This window comes from Pipra filicauda, unplaced genomic scaffold, assembly GCF_003945595.2.
Source record: "Pipra filicauda isolate LSUMZ 115617 unplaced genomic scaffold, ASM394559v2 scaffold86_size2582843_pilon, whole genome shotgun sequence".
Taxonomy (NCBI): Eukaryota; Metazoa; Chordata; class Aves; order Passeriformes; family Pipridae; genus Pipra; species Pipra filicauda.
Window position 1 is genome coordinate 1,393,036 of NW_024105053.1, and position 17,686 is coordinate 1,410,721.

The 17,686-nt window shown below is 39.8% G+C and overlaps 1 protein-coding gene across 8 annotated transcripts in view; it reads right to left on the bottom strand.

Annotated features, from left to right (window-relative positions):
• PRLR (prolactin receptor) overlaps positions 1 to 17,686 on the bottom strand; it is a 156,126-nt gene that overhangs the window by 72,619 nt on the left and 65,821 nt on the right. For 2 of the 8 annotated variants that reach the window (XM_039390784.1, XM_039390786.1), the window contains one exon: positions 6,313 to 6,460. The exons of 5 other annotated variants lie outside the window; for them this stretch is intronic. The gene's annotated coding sequence lies outside the window, so the exon portion shown is untranslated. Of the gene's footprint in view, positions 1 to 6,312; positions 6,461 to 7,444; positions 7,505 to 17,686 lie in introns of those variants that run through there. One more of the 8 variants, XM_039390780.1, reaches the window with a different exon arrangement.

Here is a 17,686-nt window from a genome sequence, read left to right on the forward strand (position 1 = left end):
GAGGACAGGGATAGGAAATAAAAGCTTAAGGGTGTAATTTCTTTCGCTATTAAAAGTAATGTATAGCGAAAATAGTCTTTAGCTGGAACCTATTCAAGGTAAATACTCTTTCTTACTTCGCATCAAATATCAGACCAGACGCCAATAAAGAAAGTGGTGGGTGCGTTGAAGTCACTTATCACAAAGTCATTATACTTGTGATCATACCGTATCTGAAATCTCCCATACAGTCACTGACACTGAATCAACACCACCTCTTGCACCCATAAGAAATCATAGTTTTCAGTTGAAAGGAGACAGACGATCCTTTCATGTGAGATCAGTGCCTAAACTCCGGACTAATTCTTTCCTCCTATATTCCTGGTTTCTGGCATTAGCCGGTAATTCAGCTGAGGGTCCTGCTGCTTAGCTGACCCTGCACTGCAGGAACAGCAAAATGGAGGAAAAAAGTTGTTTTTCTTCTCCTTCTGGAACATTCCCAAGTTCTGGTCTGAACTTGTTAATTAATTTTTTCAGGAATAAGAAAAGAGCAACGAGATGTTCATCACTCCTTTGTTTTCAGAATCTGCTCAGCAGTGACAGAGAAGGGCAATGAAGCTGTTGAAGGGTCTGCAGCACAAGTTCTATGACAAGTGGCTGAGAAAGATGGGATTCTTTAGCCTGGAGAAGAGGAGGCTCAGGGATGACCTTATCACTCTCTACAATTACCTGAAAGGAGGCTGTAGCCAGGTGGGGGTCAGCCTCTTCTCCCAGGCAGCCAGTGACAGGATGAGAGGACATAGTCTTAAGCTGCACCAGAGGACGTTTAGGTTGAACATTTGGAAAAATTTCTTTACAGAAGGAGTGAATAGACACTGGAATGGGCTGCCCAGGGAGGTGGTGGAGTTACTGTCCCTGGAGGTGTTTATGGAAACAGTGGATGTGGCACTTGGTGCCATGGTCTGGTTGACAAGGTGGTGTTTGGCCATAGGTTGGATTTGATGATCTCAGAGGTCTGTTCCAACCTAACTGAATCTGTGATTTTATGACAGTGAATAGTGTATTTTGCTGCACACTGACCTGTCAGTTTGTATACTGCAAAGGACAATGTTTCAAGACTTTGGCACTGGAGCATTCAGGGTTGGATTTTGGGATACAGCAGAAACCTGAGTTCTGACACAGGAGGAACAGATGTTAACAGATGTAGAGAAGCGACACTCTTTGGCAGGGCTGCAGCTTGAAGCAGCAATTTCTTTGCTCTTTGATAGATTCAGTTTTGAAGGAGAAGGAAAACAAAGATGTTTACAAGTTTGTTCTGTTCAAGAAAGCACATTTTCCCAAATATTCAAACAGAATAACAGTAGATTACAGAAAATACAGGCTCAAGACCTCCTGCTCCTTGATACAGATCAAGAACCTGAATGCAAGTTTTCTTTGCCTCAACTAGAGAGCTCTGGCATTGGTGAAATAGTTGTCTCCACCTTTTTATAAGAAAGTCCATCTTGTTCTGATGATGCCTTATTTTATCTTCTTCATTATATATGAACACTTGAATGTGAGGTGCCCTGGAATGTCCTGTCCCTGTTTCTTTGAGCACAATCCAGCTACGTTTCTCCATTGCCTTCAAAAATGCTGTATTGCCCTGACACAATACTTTCATACTGTCCCTTCTTTCCACGACACGAAAAATGAAAACACCCCTCACTATGAACTACCAACCTTCAGAAATCCTTCTGGTAGCTTGTAGAAATCCTTGTAGCTTCCATACTCCAAGACTACCCAGTTAGACTACCCAGTTTCTAGCAGGCATAAAATCTCTCAGCCACGTCCATTTCTATGTCCCAGGCTTTCTGGACTGCTCTTTTGTAGCAATTGCTAAATCCCACTTGAATGTAATTTTAAAAAATCCCTTTTCGTATCTCCTCCTCTGTTCCTCCCAAACATTCACAACAGTGCTTGTCCTACTTTCATAATACTCAATGCTTTTAATCCATTTCTAGGCCTCATCACTAGCTTATCTCATTCCCAACAACCTTACGTAGGAATCTAGTTCTTCTTGAGATTTAAAGAGTCCATTAGAGTCAATTTTCTACAATACAGCAGGAAAACAACCTCCCTCTCTAAATTAGAGAAATTTTCCTCCTGACACCACTCTATGCCTATCACAGAATGTACCAGCAGAAATGAAGTCAGACACAGCTAATTGTGTACATCCATTCTTTATCTCTCTTCACAGGACCGCCCCCCACCCTCAAGGCCTCCATCAAAAGTAGGCATGGTTAGGTCAGGAATGGCACTTAAAAAGTCCAGGGACCCTCAGATAATCTCTCAAACCCCGACCAATGCCATTACTACTGAGTTATGGACAAGTCTCAACTTTTGTATCTCAGCCTGTTTGAACTTCTTGAGGATTTATCAAATATTAATTGAACCAGGGAGCAAAATGCAAGACGTAGTCTGGCAGAAAGACATTAATCTGCAATGCTAGACAGCCAGGATCTCTACTACAGTTAACACTGTATTATTTATGAAGAATGGAATTGCTGACAGAAGAAATGAAACTATTTTATTTTTCATAAATATTTAATATTGACACCAGTTAACTACTTGGCAATGTGAAGTGAAATGATTCCATAGTAGCCATTCAGATTTCTTTCAAATTGGAAAAAAATTGGTATCATAGTACTTTTACTCTAGTGGGGAAAATCAACTGTAACATATATTATTACAAATATAGGCTCTACTCAAGATGAAAGTAAGTACCTGGAGCTGATTCTCTAAAAATCTATGAGAATGAATGTCCTAGCATCTCAACTACTGTATTAGAAAGAGTTTAATCTTAAAAGAATTATAAAATCATTTAAATAAGTTACTATGCAATTTTTAAACAAAAATAACTTGCAACTGAATTCAGAATTTGTTTGTAAAACCAGATATTAAAACATCCTATTCAATAGCTGTACTATCCCTTCAGGCTCTTTATGGGGCCAGGTGCTGCCCTGCTTCCAGGGCTGTGTCTTTCGAAAGAGCTGAGTCTCTTAAAACTCATTTGCTTTAAACCATAAAGTGCCTCTTTACCTCATCAGTGTCACTCCTGGCTTACAATGTTGCTGTGAAATCATATTCAGATTTCTTGTGTCTGAAATACAAACTGTTTCAGGTCTGTCTACTTGTCAGTATCAGTGCCATTCACATATTATCAAACTGGTTCTGAGACAGTTAGTTTAAGCATTTAAATTAGTATTACTGCATTAATGTAACCCTCCACAGGGGCTAATATTTTCTGCTTTTTAGCATTGTGTAATGTAGACAATTCCCTTTACAGTTTTAGTTAATGAGAGACTCTTTTCCACATTTTCTTCCAAAAACTGTTGTGTAACATCACTGTGTACTGTAAATAGCTTCCCACTTCCATCTGCTGCCTGAAGTGTCTGCTCTAAACTGCTCTGGTTTGCAAAGTTTTTGCTTTGTAGTTCTTTGGCATAAAGCATTTGTTAGCCTTGTTGTAATTTCTTCTAGACTACAGCTGCCAATAAATCAGGCAGTGGCACACAAAGGCTATCCTATTAATACATTCTTATTAGTTAGACTCTAAAGGAGTACCTAAAAAAATTAATTTTAATGAATAGATTTCACAACAGATTGGACATTATGAACCCCCTAAGTTCAGCGGGATACAGCATCACTAACCAGTTAATCTGAGTACCTCTTCTTCAGTGCCCCGGGAGTAAACAAACACTAAAGGCCCCACAAACATGATATGGATAACAATAATTCTTGACTTAAATTTTGTTTGTGACTACAGTGACAAAAACATATTAAAGTGATAAATTAGAGGTTATCATGGCTGATTTCTAGTACAGATCATACTGATTTTCACCTGTAAGTCACTGCCACAGTTCCCAATAAAGTTCAAATTAGCCAAGATAATTTTAATGATGCCAGGTAATTCTGAAACGTGGTTGTATTGAGTTTGCATGGTAGGGGTTTGGCAGTAGAGGGGCTACTCTGTGAGCAGCTGCCAGAAGCCTTCCCCATGTCCAACAAAGCCAATGCCAGATGGCTCCAAGATAGACCCACTGCTGGCTGCAGTTGAACCCACCCCCAATGGTGGCAGCACCTCTGGGATAATGTATTTATGAAGGGGGTACAAAAAACCTCAGCACCTTCAGCCAGAAAGAGGAGTGAGAATGTGTGAGAAGAACAGCTCTGCAGGCACCAAGGTCAGTGATGGAGAAGGAGGAGGTGTTCCAGGTATTGGGGCAGAGATTCCCCTGCAAGACCATGGTGAGGCAGCTGTGCCCCTGCAATCCATGGAGATCCACGGGGGATCAGAGACCCACCCGCAGCCCATGCAGGACCCCACTATAGAGAAGGTGGATGCCTAAAGGAGGCTGTGAACCTGTGAGAAGCCAGTCACAGAGCAGGCTCCTGGCAGGGCTTTTGGAACTGCGGAGAGAGGAGCCCACTGGAGCAGGTTTGCTGGCAGGATTGTGACCCCATCAGAGGGACCCACACTGGATCAGCCTGTTCCTGAAGGACTGCATCCTGTGGAAGGGACCCACACTGGAGCAGTTCATGAAGAACTATAGCCTTTGGGAAGGACTCATATTGGAGAAGGCCTACCTTTTGTAGGAAGGACCCTTCATTGGAGCAGGGGAAGAGCATGAGGAGAAAACAGTAAATGTGTGATGAATTGACCACAACCCCCACTCCTTGTCCCCCAGTATTGCCTGGGGGAAAGACATAGAGAAATTGAGAGTGAAGTTGAGCCTGTGAAGCAGAAAGGGATAGGGAGAATTTTTTTTGTAGATTTGTTCTTATTTTTCATTTTAGTCTTGTATTAACAGGCAATAAATTAATTCACCCAAACTGCCCCTGATGGTAATTGTGAGTGATCTCTCCCTGTCCTTATCTCAACCCACGAGCCTTCTGTTATTTTCTCTCTCTTGTCCAGCTCAGGAGGGTAGTGACAAAGCAGTTTATGTGGGCACCTGGCAACCCGGCAAGATCAACTCACCACATCACTGATTGCACAGGGACTCACAGTTTTACAGTTACATTCCAACACAACATGCTAATTACAAGTCATTCTATGATGACCAGAGTCTGTAGCCTTGTATTGCTTTGGTGTGCACTGTACAAACATCAGAGATATATCTCCCTTTTCAAAGAATGTGAAACCTAATAGTTGCATGCATAAAAGCTTCTCAATAAATTATAGACTAAAACAGGTTTCAGGATGTCATTTAGATGACAATTTAAGAGCCCCAAGGAGGGATTAACAATGCCAATTTCATTCCTAAGATTTGCTTAAACTGTTCTTAAAAATCTCCAATTAGGGGAATTGTGAAACCTCCTTAGGCAATTTAAGCTACTGTTTTAGTATCTTTAATAATAAAATGTTCTTATTATCTAACCTGTATCTTCCTTGCTGCAACTTAATCCAAGTAGTTTTGCAGCCTAAAAGCAACAAAACAACAGACTGCTCCCATCTCTCTGCAGAGCTGAGGCACTACTTTGAGCACTTCAGATATATCACCCTTGTCTTCTCCTATTTAGATGTGTCAGTCTTGATTCATTTTTTCACAAGACACAATCTCCAGACCTCTAAATCTTCTTCTTGCTCTTCTGTGGACTCTGCCTATCTTTTGTGAAGCACTGTGCCTCAGAAAGACAAAGCACTTTAGTTGAGGTCTTGAAAATATTGAAGGGAATAAGAAAACCACTTTGCACAACTCAAACCATACTCCTACTTGTAAATCCTGGCACGGTATTTACTTTTCACACACCAGGATGACAGTATTGGCTCCTGTTCCTCTTGTGTAGCACTGAACCCCTTACTTATACCAAATACCTTCTTGAATCCTTGTTACCTCAATCTTGTATTTGTGCAATTATGTATCTGTGTTTAAGAGGAGCACCTTGGTCTTGTTTCTACTGAGCAACTCTTTATTTATCAGAAACAATACATGACCTATAAATATGACTTCTTTTTCTTCCTCTTCTCCAGTAAACTGAAGTCCCTCTCCTTTCACTGTTGTCTAGTAAACATGTGGTATAGCGTTATCCATGTCACTAATGATATTCAGATTAGCTGCCACACCAAGGAGTTGGGTAGCTGGTTTCAATCTGCCCTTTTGCTCTGACAGTGCCTCACTGATAACCAGTTGTAAATGGTTTTCCAAGGACTGGGGCATCCTGCACAGTAGTTTCATACAGACTATGGGTTTCTAGTTAATTTACAAAAATTTCATGAAATTGTATTGAAAGCCTGACCACAGTGCAGATGTATGACATCAGTGCTGCTCTTCTATCTTTGAGGCTTATTACCTTTTTAGGAGAAAACTGGAGCACTTGGAGAATATTTCTTTTCAGTGGGAACCTGTATTGCTGCTGCTTATCTCCATGCTCTCCCATATATTTACTTCAGTATCTTACAGCAGTTTATAAACAAGTGATCAACACACAGAGGCTACAGCTAAAAAAAAAGAAAAAATCTGTTAAAAATCTGCACAGAAGATACTAATTGCAAACAGGCTATCGAAACTGCTGACTGGGTCTTCTCTTGTCTAAAGAGAAGATCTTGCCTCCCTTTTCCACTGTCCTATTTTAGATTCTGGGTCAGGACAGCTTCACATGAGGCAGAACAGGGCAGGTGCCTGCTGCAGGTCACCTCAGGGTGACATGATCCTCTGCCTCAGAACCACACCCATTTTCCAGTGATTGGCTTATCCCCACAACTAGGTCATCATCATGTCCTTGCGAGGCCATCATTGTAACCCAGCTGTAACCCAGGTGATATCAGCACTTCCTGGGACTGTCTGGCAGGTGAGGCCATACCTTGGTCAACCCCAAAGCACAGCAAGAGCAGGATATCCTCCCTCTTCCCTGCATGGGGATGCCATTTTGTTAATGGTATAAACCCCACAACCTTTTTCAAGCTTCTCAAGAGCTTCTCATATATTCTTGATATATGTCATATACAAGCATTGTAAATATCTCTAAATATAGATACAGTGAGGTGGGTATATTTATAAATGCATACAGTTTATAATAATGAATTTATAGTTGCAAAAGTTTACATATAAAAGATTACTTAATAAGAGGTACCAAAAATAAAGTTTAAATACCAATAGAAAATAAAAAAAGAAAAGGTAGAACATACAGTCATACAACTACCAGTTAACAAGGCAGATGAAATCCCAACCAGACTGCTGCACAGTATTACCTGGTCTGTCTTTGGACTTTGTGCTGTGCTGCAAGATACAGACAACACTGCCTATTAAAATGGAAAATCAGAACAAAAATTTAACTTTACATTAACATGTGTAGGGGCACTAGGAGAAATTCACAATGGATTTTCCCCAAAAGACTACGTCCATTGGATAAATGACAGCTGCAATGAAATTTCTGAAACAAAACCAAATTGTCCAGTGTGACTAGGGCAAGGGATGACACTTACCAAAAGGCTTCTCTAATGTGAATGCTTCCCCTGAACATGATGCAGCAGTAAACATGCCTCCTGTTAGGACAAAAGATGAACCCCTGAAGGCAACTTCCAAATCACCTATACCTTACATAGCAGACTGGGCTTACAAACACAGGATCTCTCCTAAGTTATCATCCAGCTGGCTGAAAGCAGCCAACAAGTAATTCATCAGGCTCACTCTTCAACAGTTTTTTTCAGCAAAGATCCGGCACGGTTGTTCAGACCTACACAGTCTTTCCCATTCAAGTCCAGGGAAAAGTCCATGTTACAGCTGACAGTAATGGCATCTCACTGAACAAGCTCTTTGTGATGCCTGTTTGCACTGGGGCCACTTCAAATAAATCTAGTACGGGTTTGGTACACTATTCTGAGCAGCCGTGAACAAAAAGCAGCCTTGTTAAAATATATTTCCTTTTCTAGCGGTAGAAAGGGCCACCTTCCTCTGAATTTCTTGGGGTTTTCTATGTTTCAGTAGCGTTTGTTATTGTTTTACTTTTTGCAGCTGAAATGCAGACTGGCATCACCCATCCTTTTCCTTTCAAGGGTTTGGGGAAGGACGGCCCTTCAGGGCTGTGATGTGTCTCTTAACCACCCCAGAGATCTCCTGCTTTGCCAGTGTTTGCAACTGGGCCACAACTGCCTGAGAGACATATCTGATTGCATCTTCGGCCATGTTTTCAGCCATGCTTTTAACATGTGGCTTAATAATCTCCAAACTCTTTTAGAAAAATGTTATAGCTTTTGAAAAGAGGCTGTGGAATACAGCTTCTACTCCACCTGGGCTCTTTAATAATTCATGGACAAGGAGGGGTCCTTTTAATTCTTCTACTACCCTTTACTACTTATTCTTTACTACACGATGGTGTGTTTCCTTAAAACATCAGAACCTTTCAGGTCAACAGATAAAACTTCAGAGTCTCCTTTCCACTGCAAAATAAGAAATGCTTGCTTTCATTTGTGTTTATTTCAGTGCTGTCTCTTTCTACGTGAGGTTGTTTTACTGGCACATAAAGCAGTTTGTACTACGTTGCTGCAATGAGCTCACTGCTATTACCATGTGCCAGAACCCAGCATGATAATGGGACCTATAAATCTCAAACCAGCTGGTACTCAACAAGGTTTTGTGTAGAGGTAGATTGGGATAAAAACCTTCCAGGCATGTCAATTAAAAAGGAAACCATCACTGGCTACCCCAGGAGAAGTTTAAGAAAAACTCGCTAGGTTCCCAGCTGAACAAAGAGTACAAGGATTTTCATCCATTTTAAGCTTTGTTCCCTAATTACAGGACTGAAGACCAGGTCTATGGTTGGTCAACAGTTAAAGCTCTGTTGTTGGAACTAGTAAATGTTTATACATTCCAGCAATATGCATATGGATGAATAATGGACTTGTCACAAAGAATAATGCCACGTCTTACCCAGCAGCATTATTAATATTATTCCAGCTGCCTGGGTATTGTATTTCTGCAAACCCCATCTCCCACTGGCCTGACAGCTTCCAGGGGCTTTGAATAGCTGTTTGGTAAAGTTCAAATTGGTGTTTTGTGGGGATATTCTGGTGTAAGCATTGTTGGGGAGCATGATGTAAAAACCACAGTTTACCATCCTTCTTTTTCTCCCACTCTGGCTTCAGCTGCTAAACATCATGGACTTGAGAGGCTTTTATCCAGCTGTTAAATTTCTTCAGCAAGCACCACCACTTCACAAACAGCTGTTTCTTCCTTACTTGCCTTTTTACTGCTAGAAACTTCTCAATTTTGCATATACTGTCCTCAGTAGTGCTCACTTTTTAACGTTCTTTAAAGTTCCTTGGAATAAAACGTCCCCTTTATACCTTGGTGACTGTAGTCTATTAAGCAGTATGCTGACCCTTTCTCACTGTCCTGAGGACACCTAGGGAAGGTAATGGGATATTGGGAAGTGTGGAAATTGGCATGACATAAATGGTATGGAATAAGGGGGTGGATATTGTCCTGGTTTCAGCTAGGGTAGAGTTAATTTCTTCTCAGTAGCTTATTCTAATTTCTTACAGTGCTGTATTTTGGATTTGGAATGAGAATGGTGTTGATAACACACTGATGTTTTGTTTTTGGCTAAGTCGTGTTTATCCTAAGCTTTTTTTTCTTGTCTCACGGTCTGCAGGTGAGGAAGTTCGCAAACTAAACTGGGGCAGGTGACCTGAACTGACCAATGGGGACATTCCACACTACAGAACATCATGCCCAATGTATAAACAGAGGGGCTGATCTGGGTTAGGGAAGGGGAGTCTGGCATTGGTCAACTGGTGGTGAGCAATTGTAATGTGCATCACTTGTTTTTCCCTTTTAATTATCATTATAATCTACTATTATTACTGTACTTTATTTTTGATTATTAAACTTCATTAATTTTTTCCTTGAATTTTTTTATCTCAACCTGCAAGTTTTACTTTGATTCTCATGCCCATTCCACCAGGGTGGGGGGAGAGAGGCAGAGGTTGAGCGAGCAGCTGCATGGTGCTTATTTCCAGTTGGGCTTAAACCACAACATTCACAATTTCAACTAGTACCTGGGAACATCTAGTCATAACTACTGTCAAATATTTCTTTTGTCCTAAACATCATCATGGTCTTCCTTTCTGAGTGGAGGCATATTTATTCTAATTTTCACCAATTGCCAGACATGGTTTTCCAAATCCTTGCACAGCTTGGAGTTTTCACGCCCATTCTCTGTAATGAAGAAGCTGTGGTTACAGTTCTTTATTATAAACTCCAGTAACACATTAATGTAGCAAATGGTAATTGCTTGCTGTAAAACATCCCCATGTTTCAGTTTCGAGCATCCTGTTAAAGCAATCTGTGACAGAGGCCTCTACTTCATTATTAGTAACAAAGAAGTGAAAATTATTCTAATTTAACAACTTGTGTGAAGGCTGATTTAAAAGCATCCATTCTCTGCTTGGTAATTACTGAGGTGGCAAAAATGGTTTAAAAGCCTCAGCTACTTCAAAACTCATTCTGCCTTTCAGACACACAGTTCAGGCACATTGGGATAGTATGTTCACCACCACTAAAATGAGACTAATACTGTTACTGTGTTTAGAATAAGCCACAAATACCTGCTACTTCTAAAGGACCTTCTCACAGCCTTATGTTATATTCTAAGTCCTGGTTTACATGACATGAGGCCACTCATGTTTTCTCTTCAGATCAATAGTACTGCTTGTTTCAGAAAGGGGCTTTACATTCCCAAAGCATCCCACTTCCTCAGGAGCATAGTAAATATGTTTTGACAGATGCTGCAGTTTGTTAACATGCTGCTACTACACGCACACAAAAAACCAAACATTAGGCAACTGATTTGTCATGTTCAACAAAACTTTATTTATCGTTTGGGTGATGGTAACCTGCCTCTCATTGTCACCATTTCTTTTCCTTCAAAGATGTGTTTTTAATGGTTTGATTTATTTTTTTTTATCCTGTGGTTCTAAGCAAGATTAAAAACAATTCACAAAATAATTGTGTCTTTTACGCAACCAGCCAGAATCATGTTTTCAGAAAGTGCTAAAAGATCCATGTCAACATAAGGGTAAGGGAATACATGGAGCATAATTCCTGTCATGGTATTACAAGTAGCTGTTAGGACACTGAGATGTAGACAAAAGTTGCCTCCTACCCCCTCACACAAACTGTTGTCTTCATAATGCCAGCCCAAACATCTTCTCTCCAATGCAGATGGTCTTTTTAGGAAGACCTTTTGGGCTCTAGGTGTCCCTACAAACATGTTCTTGTGAAGTTATTTTTTTTCTTCTGGTCTTCAACTTTAGTAAGCAACATTACCTATATTTTCTAGCACAGGACAAAGCTGAAGGACAGCCCCATAAGGTGAACTGGCTGGTTTGCAGGCAGGTGAAGGGGGCCTCTTGGGCAGATTCACAGATTCACATTGGTCTATTCTTTGAATGGCCTGGGGCTGGGTGGCAGCCTCCTGGATAGCTTCATAGGTTTAGCCCTTTGCCCAGTGCATATTCAGATTTTTTCATGGCCTCCCCGCTCTCTGACATACTCCCATACCATTCAACTGTACTTTCCTTTTATTTTGTTTTCTTTCTACTTACGTTTTCAACTAATTTTATTATATCTTACTAAACACTTTTATACACACATTTTATAAATATGATTTTTGTGTATTATAAAGAAGCGTAACTATGTATAAACACACATTTAAACTGTTCTACACTTTTACGTGTTTTTGTGAACACACACGAACACGTGTGCATGTGTGTGTGTGTGTGTGTGTGCATGAGGGCCTTTGACACACCCCTGTGGCAACGAAAAAGGCAGGGTTTCAGCTGCTGGCAGTTACAGGGGGTTCTGAGATCACATGGGGTATTGGCCATGACCATGACTAAACGCTGACTTTCACAGATAAAGGGAGGACTTCTGAGGCCCGAGGGATCTGATGCACTTCTGGGCTAAACGGGTCATATGGTTGGGAAAGGGAGAAGGACTTCTGGGGACAGTGGTCATCAGACTTTTGAGGGTCAGGTCTTCCAGTAGAAGTTGGAGGAATGTAGCCTGAACCATCTTGTACCAAAGTTGTTCTTCAACTGAGACTAATGACATTTCCATCGGTTGTAGCCTTTTCTCATCCTCTCCTCAACTTTCTAAATCAATAGAAATCTAGGTTGCTACCACTCAAATAAGGAATGAAGACAGGTGTTAGACATAAAATAAGTAGGAAGCAGTATATAATAGTGAGAGAACTTACATATGAATACTATTTTTACATACAATAGTAACTATTACAGGCAGTTTGAGGTAATTTGGCATTACACAGGCTAAGCAGATAGATGATGATGATTAGGGTACAGAGATGATACAAGATATGTGAGGCTGAGCTTCTCCTGAAGAGAAGACTAGAAGACATACTTTGAGTAACAAACAGCCAACAAACTATTTTTTATCTCCCTTATATTAAGACGAAATGGTATGATCATACCCAATTACCTTATCTAGACAAAAATACTTTATTTTGTTACTTAAAACAAAGGGGTTACATGAGGATCTTACCTTCACATACCCAGACCTTATCACTGAACCTGGTAATTTAGTAGTTTATTTAAGCCTGGTAGTTTACTTAACACTTCCATCTAAATAAGTAGTTTATCTATTAATGTTTTTTAAACTGATTTTTATTCTTGACTTAAAGTATGTACCTTTTAATTTTTTGGTATCTTTGTTCTGTATTCACAAAATCACGATCTACTGACCTTTCATAAGGTAGGTTGACTTTGCTCTATAATCACTGAGGTGTATTGTTCTTTATTTTCTCTCTGCATCATGATTAAGCAAAAGGAATCTTTTGAAGGAAAAGTTTATCCTTTTTGGATTGACTTTCTTAAACTCTCATATTTCCCAGCTAATGTTTAGGGCTGAAGAAACAGCAACAGCAGCAACCCAATTTTTGGATTAAGCTATGAGCAGATGTAGACTTGGCTACAAGTCATCTCTGCTTTTCCAAAGGCGATCTCCTGTTCTGTCCAAGGAAGAAGGGTCACACCATACAGCAGCATCCAAAACGTGCTCTTCATCAGACTATTCTGTCCTGAATTTTAAAACTTCCATTTTTATATCACAATTGCTCCTGATTGTTCTTGATCCAGTTAGAGGTCTGAAAGCTTTCAGAAGTTATTAGTGCCAAGTTTATTGACTGCTTTTATGAACCAGTACATACTTGCTCACAGGGAATGTTATGTATCACATGCTCACCAGAAGTGGAAATGTTACAACTTAGAAGTACTGTTAATATGGAATGACTTCGCCCTGAGGGAAGAATGAATTTGCTAAGAGAATGGCCATGTCAAAAGACTCAGGTTACCTCAGGGTGTAAGGGGTTTGAAATTCAGAAGATTAGAAAATTTCTCAAGACAAGGGAAAAAAAATTATATCAGATTTAACAAATATGCTCAATGACGTCTTTTCAGAGATCATTAACTGTAAAGCTAGAGGGATCATAACAATAATCTAACCTATATACAAAGGCAATAGGACTCAACCTAAATGCAATCCTGAACAGCAGAGACATTCCAGAAAAGTGGTTTTTTAACGTTAATTTTGAACACTCATTCTTTCACATTTTTAATTCACTAACCTCGATTGGGGCAGGAAAAAAACACCAGAAAATGTAAAACGATTCCCTAGCTCCTTTTTGGTGCCTTTTGTTAGACCAGCATAAAAGGCATCTAAGCAGAATCCTCTGCTTGGTTGGTCAGATGTGCTGGTAGGTATGGGGTATATGTAGTAAAGGACAGTTTATCAAGCAGAGCCACGGCTGCACTTTGCCATTACAAGCAGCAGGTAGGAGAATAATGGTTCCTGTGTGTCAGTGTAGAGTCGTGATGGCCGATAAAGATACAAGGAGTCAGTTACGTGCAGGAAAGATGTCTTCCTCGTTTTATTTTCTCATCTGCTTTTTTATACCCCTTGCTAGCAGCAAGCAGTATCCTTATTTTAGGTAAGCAAGCAACAGCGTTTTCATTGGCTAGGATCTATGGGCGATACATTTGGCAAAGCTCAAGGCCTTATTGCAGTTCCCACATCCTAGGCCTACCAACTTTTCAGCCTGCCTTTGTTTTCTCCATTAGGGCTGCGTACTGACTTCCTTATCATCAAGGACACACCCGAAACTTTTCCCAGTCGATATCTCCATCCTGGGAGCTAATAGACCCACTATTAACACCATCAATTTTTTGCTATTAGCACATGGACATGGTTGTCAGGAATTTGAAGGTATATGTTGTTTAAATATCTCAGATCACTCTGAATCCATCTACAGACAAACTGCCACACTTCAGGAACAAACAAAGAAGATCACACGGGAAACTGGGTTTTTCGGCCTGGAAGGCTGGTTGTCTAATTGGGGCATTTCAGGTTGGTTACTGTCCTTACTCAAGACAGGGGTCTTAGTTTTGATAATACTCGTGGCTGTGCTTGTAATGTTGCCATGTATTGTGTTTGCAAAGGGCCCTGCAAAAGACGACACAGGGAATATTTCTTACACAATTACAGAAAGGGGGAATTGATGGTGTTAATAGTGGGTCTATTAGCTCCCAGGATGGAGATATCGACTGGGAAAAGTTTCGGGTGTGTCCTTGATGATAAGGAAGTCAGTACGCAGCCCTAATGGAGAAAACAAAGGCAGGCTGAAAAGTTGGTAGGCCTAGGATGTGGGAACTGCAATAAGGCCTTGAGCTTTGCCAAATGTATCGCCCATAGATCCTAGCCAATGAAAACGCTGTTGCTTGCTTACCTAAAATAAGGATACTGCTTGCTGCTAGCAAGGGGTATAAAAAAGCAGATGAGAAAATAAAACGAGGAAGACATCTTTCCTGCACGTAACTGACTCCTTGTATCTTTATCGGCCGTCATGAATCTACACTGACACCTGTGTTATGGGGTAGTCTGGGTTCAAGGTGCCCCAAGGAAAAATTTGCAGACTTCATCCAGTGGCACCAGAGCACCTCTCAGGCATCTCACACATTCTCCACAAGTACAATATGTGGATGCATGAACGTACACATTCAAGAAGCTTCTAAGTACTACTCTGAAATAGTCACACACTGCAAATACTTCTAGAATTCTCTGTCCCTCCCAACACCCATAAGACAAGAAGCCTGGACTGCAGAAGCGACTAAGTGCTTTGAGATATAAATTTCCTCATGGTTCAGTGCTTCCTAATTTCTCATGTTAATAATTCTGATCCATACTCTTCTGAATCTTCAGCTGTAACAACCTACATACTTTATTTTGAAGTATAGGTAAAAAAAAAGCCTTTGTAAGGTCACTGTTTATCCTGTAACTTAAAATATGAAACTTTTTACTGCATGAGAAAATTCAAAAAGAATACAGCAAATACAGAAAACATGACTATCAGTGCAGGATTCTTTCAAGCACAGGCTTCTTCTGGGAATATGAAGTTAATTGCTCAACACTATGAATTGAATTATTCCTTGAGAAAACTTCTGTTGATCAGCTGTAGAAAACTGCCATGCAATATGACTGAACTTTAAAGGACCTGAACAGTTTGTAATTTCTCAACCAAAAATAAATAGGGTGCAATGTTCCAGGTAAGATGAGATGACTAGATCATTTTGGTGTTTGCATTTGAAAAAGTGGGAGAAAGACTGGTGGATGCAACAGCTGCAAGTCTCATAAACTCCTTGTACTTGTGTGATGAGAAGGTATTCCTTCTTCTCCATAACAGATAAGCAACAGTTGGAAAAGTAGTCAAAAGATTCCGAGAATAAAATCTGTACTAGTCCAGAACATACCAAAATTAATAGTAAACCTTAGAAAAGAAAAAGTAAAGGTTTAATTTAGACTGAGAGAAATTTTTGGTTAGAACTTTAATCCAGAGACAAAACCTAAAGTGAGCTGTAAAATTTAAATAAGCTGTTATGATTTTAATATAATATTAATAAAATATTTCAGAAGAGAAAGAAAACCTAAACAGTGTTCTGAAACACTGACATGAGTCATCATAGATTTTTACGACGAAAACCTTTACAATTTTAATGACAGTTTCCTAATTCCTTTATTCCTAAAAAAAGGCTTTAAAATGAAATGTTTTTCATTCACATTTGATAGCATTAGCTGAATGCTTTGCTCAGCCTGAAGTTTTGTCTTTTCAACTTGCCAAAACACAACTAAGAAAACCTGATAATTTCAGTTTCTTTAAGAATAGTTTTCAGTATTGGCAATGAAGTGAAAAATCAGTTAAATAAAAATCCAACTAGATTATTTGCAAAGGTTTTTACACCAACAGAATTATCAGTGGCTCAATTGGAATTTCTGAGAAAGTTTTAAGGCTAAAAAGTGATTGTAAAAAGTCGACTGGATATGAAAGTTTATTAACAAGTAAGTTTTTAGAAGGATGAAAGTCATGCTAAATAGAACCATAACCAATCTGCATCTACCAGAGCTGTGGGATACTATTCTCTCAGAGCAAGGTCATGACCTCTTCAGTAAGGCCAGGCAATAAAAAAGATAGGAATGACAAGAGTTATTTAGTTCTCTCATTATTTAGCTCATAATAACCCCTGCACCCTTGATTTAATAATGTTTAATTAAATTGCTTCACAATGATAACTTAGAGTGAGAGGGAGGATTGCAGACTAGGGAAAGCTACAGCTGACCAATAAATAAATTATATTAAAATTACATGGGCTGGTTCTTTAAAAGGGTTAAGAACAGCCTGAAATGAACTAAGTTTAGCCTAGCTGCCCATGCAGCCTGAATACGAACAGACTCATGTGACATGAGATTTCCAATTCAGAGTCAGGCTGAGGAGAAATGTGATAGCAATCACAGACCAAAAAGAGTGGATACCAAACCAGGGAATTAAGGCATCCCCCCAAAACTGCAGGAGACCAGCCAGGAAAAGGTCAATGAGAGTCTTCATAAGTGAAGTTATTAGAGCATTAGATTAATCCAATTTATTAATACAACCAAAACCTTAGGGTACAGGCTGAGTTGCCATTTGATCTTACCTTGTGAAACAACCCTACAACCTCTCTGAAAGGCAGCTGTACTGAAGATATAAATGGGAACCAAAAGTGGCGCTGCAGCCACTATAGTGTGGTTTAAACCTTAAACTAAGGTTTTCAGGGAGAAGTAGAACTTTGAAAGAAGGGTATTGCATAGCAAGAGTTTGTGACAAAACTCTAAAAAATCCTGCCTGAGGGATAAAAGGTATTGATATGTACATGCAAGTACATAAATATATAGAGAACAACTTAAAGTTTGTAAATTTCAGTGTCTGGAAGTACCAGAATATTAATTTCAAAAACAAGAGGTGGTAGGAAAAAAGCATTTCTAGTGTTCTATGAGTCTGCAATTAACCTGTGTCTGATTCTGGTGAAACAAAACATGCCTGGGACACCGGAGGTTTCATCTCAAATCCTGATGCAGCTGAACGAAGTGGCTGAACTCAATTTGCTTCGGTGCAGTAAGGACCATGTGGAAGTCAAGCTTCCACAATCTCTAAATGAAGGCCAGAGCTTTCAAAAGCCACCTTTGTTCCTGAGCACTCTGTTTCTGATAGCAGAGCTTCATTTGCTACAGGTGGTAATTCAGCCGGGGCCATGAATGCTCAACACATAAAAAAAGTACATTTTCACTGCGCAACAGAAAAAAGATGATAATACAATGGAAATAGCTTAACTTTAAAGCCATTC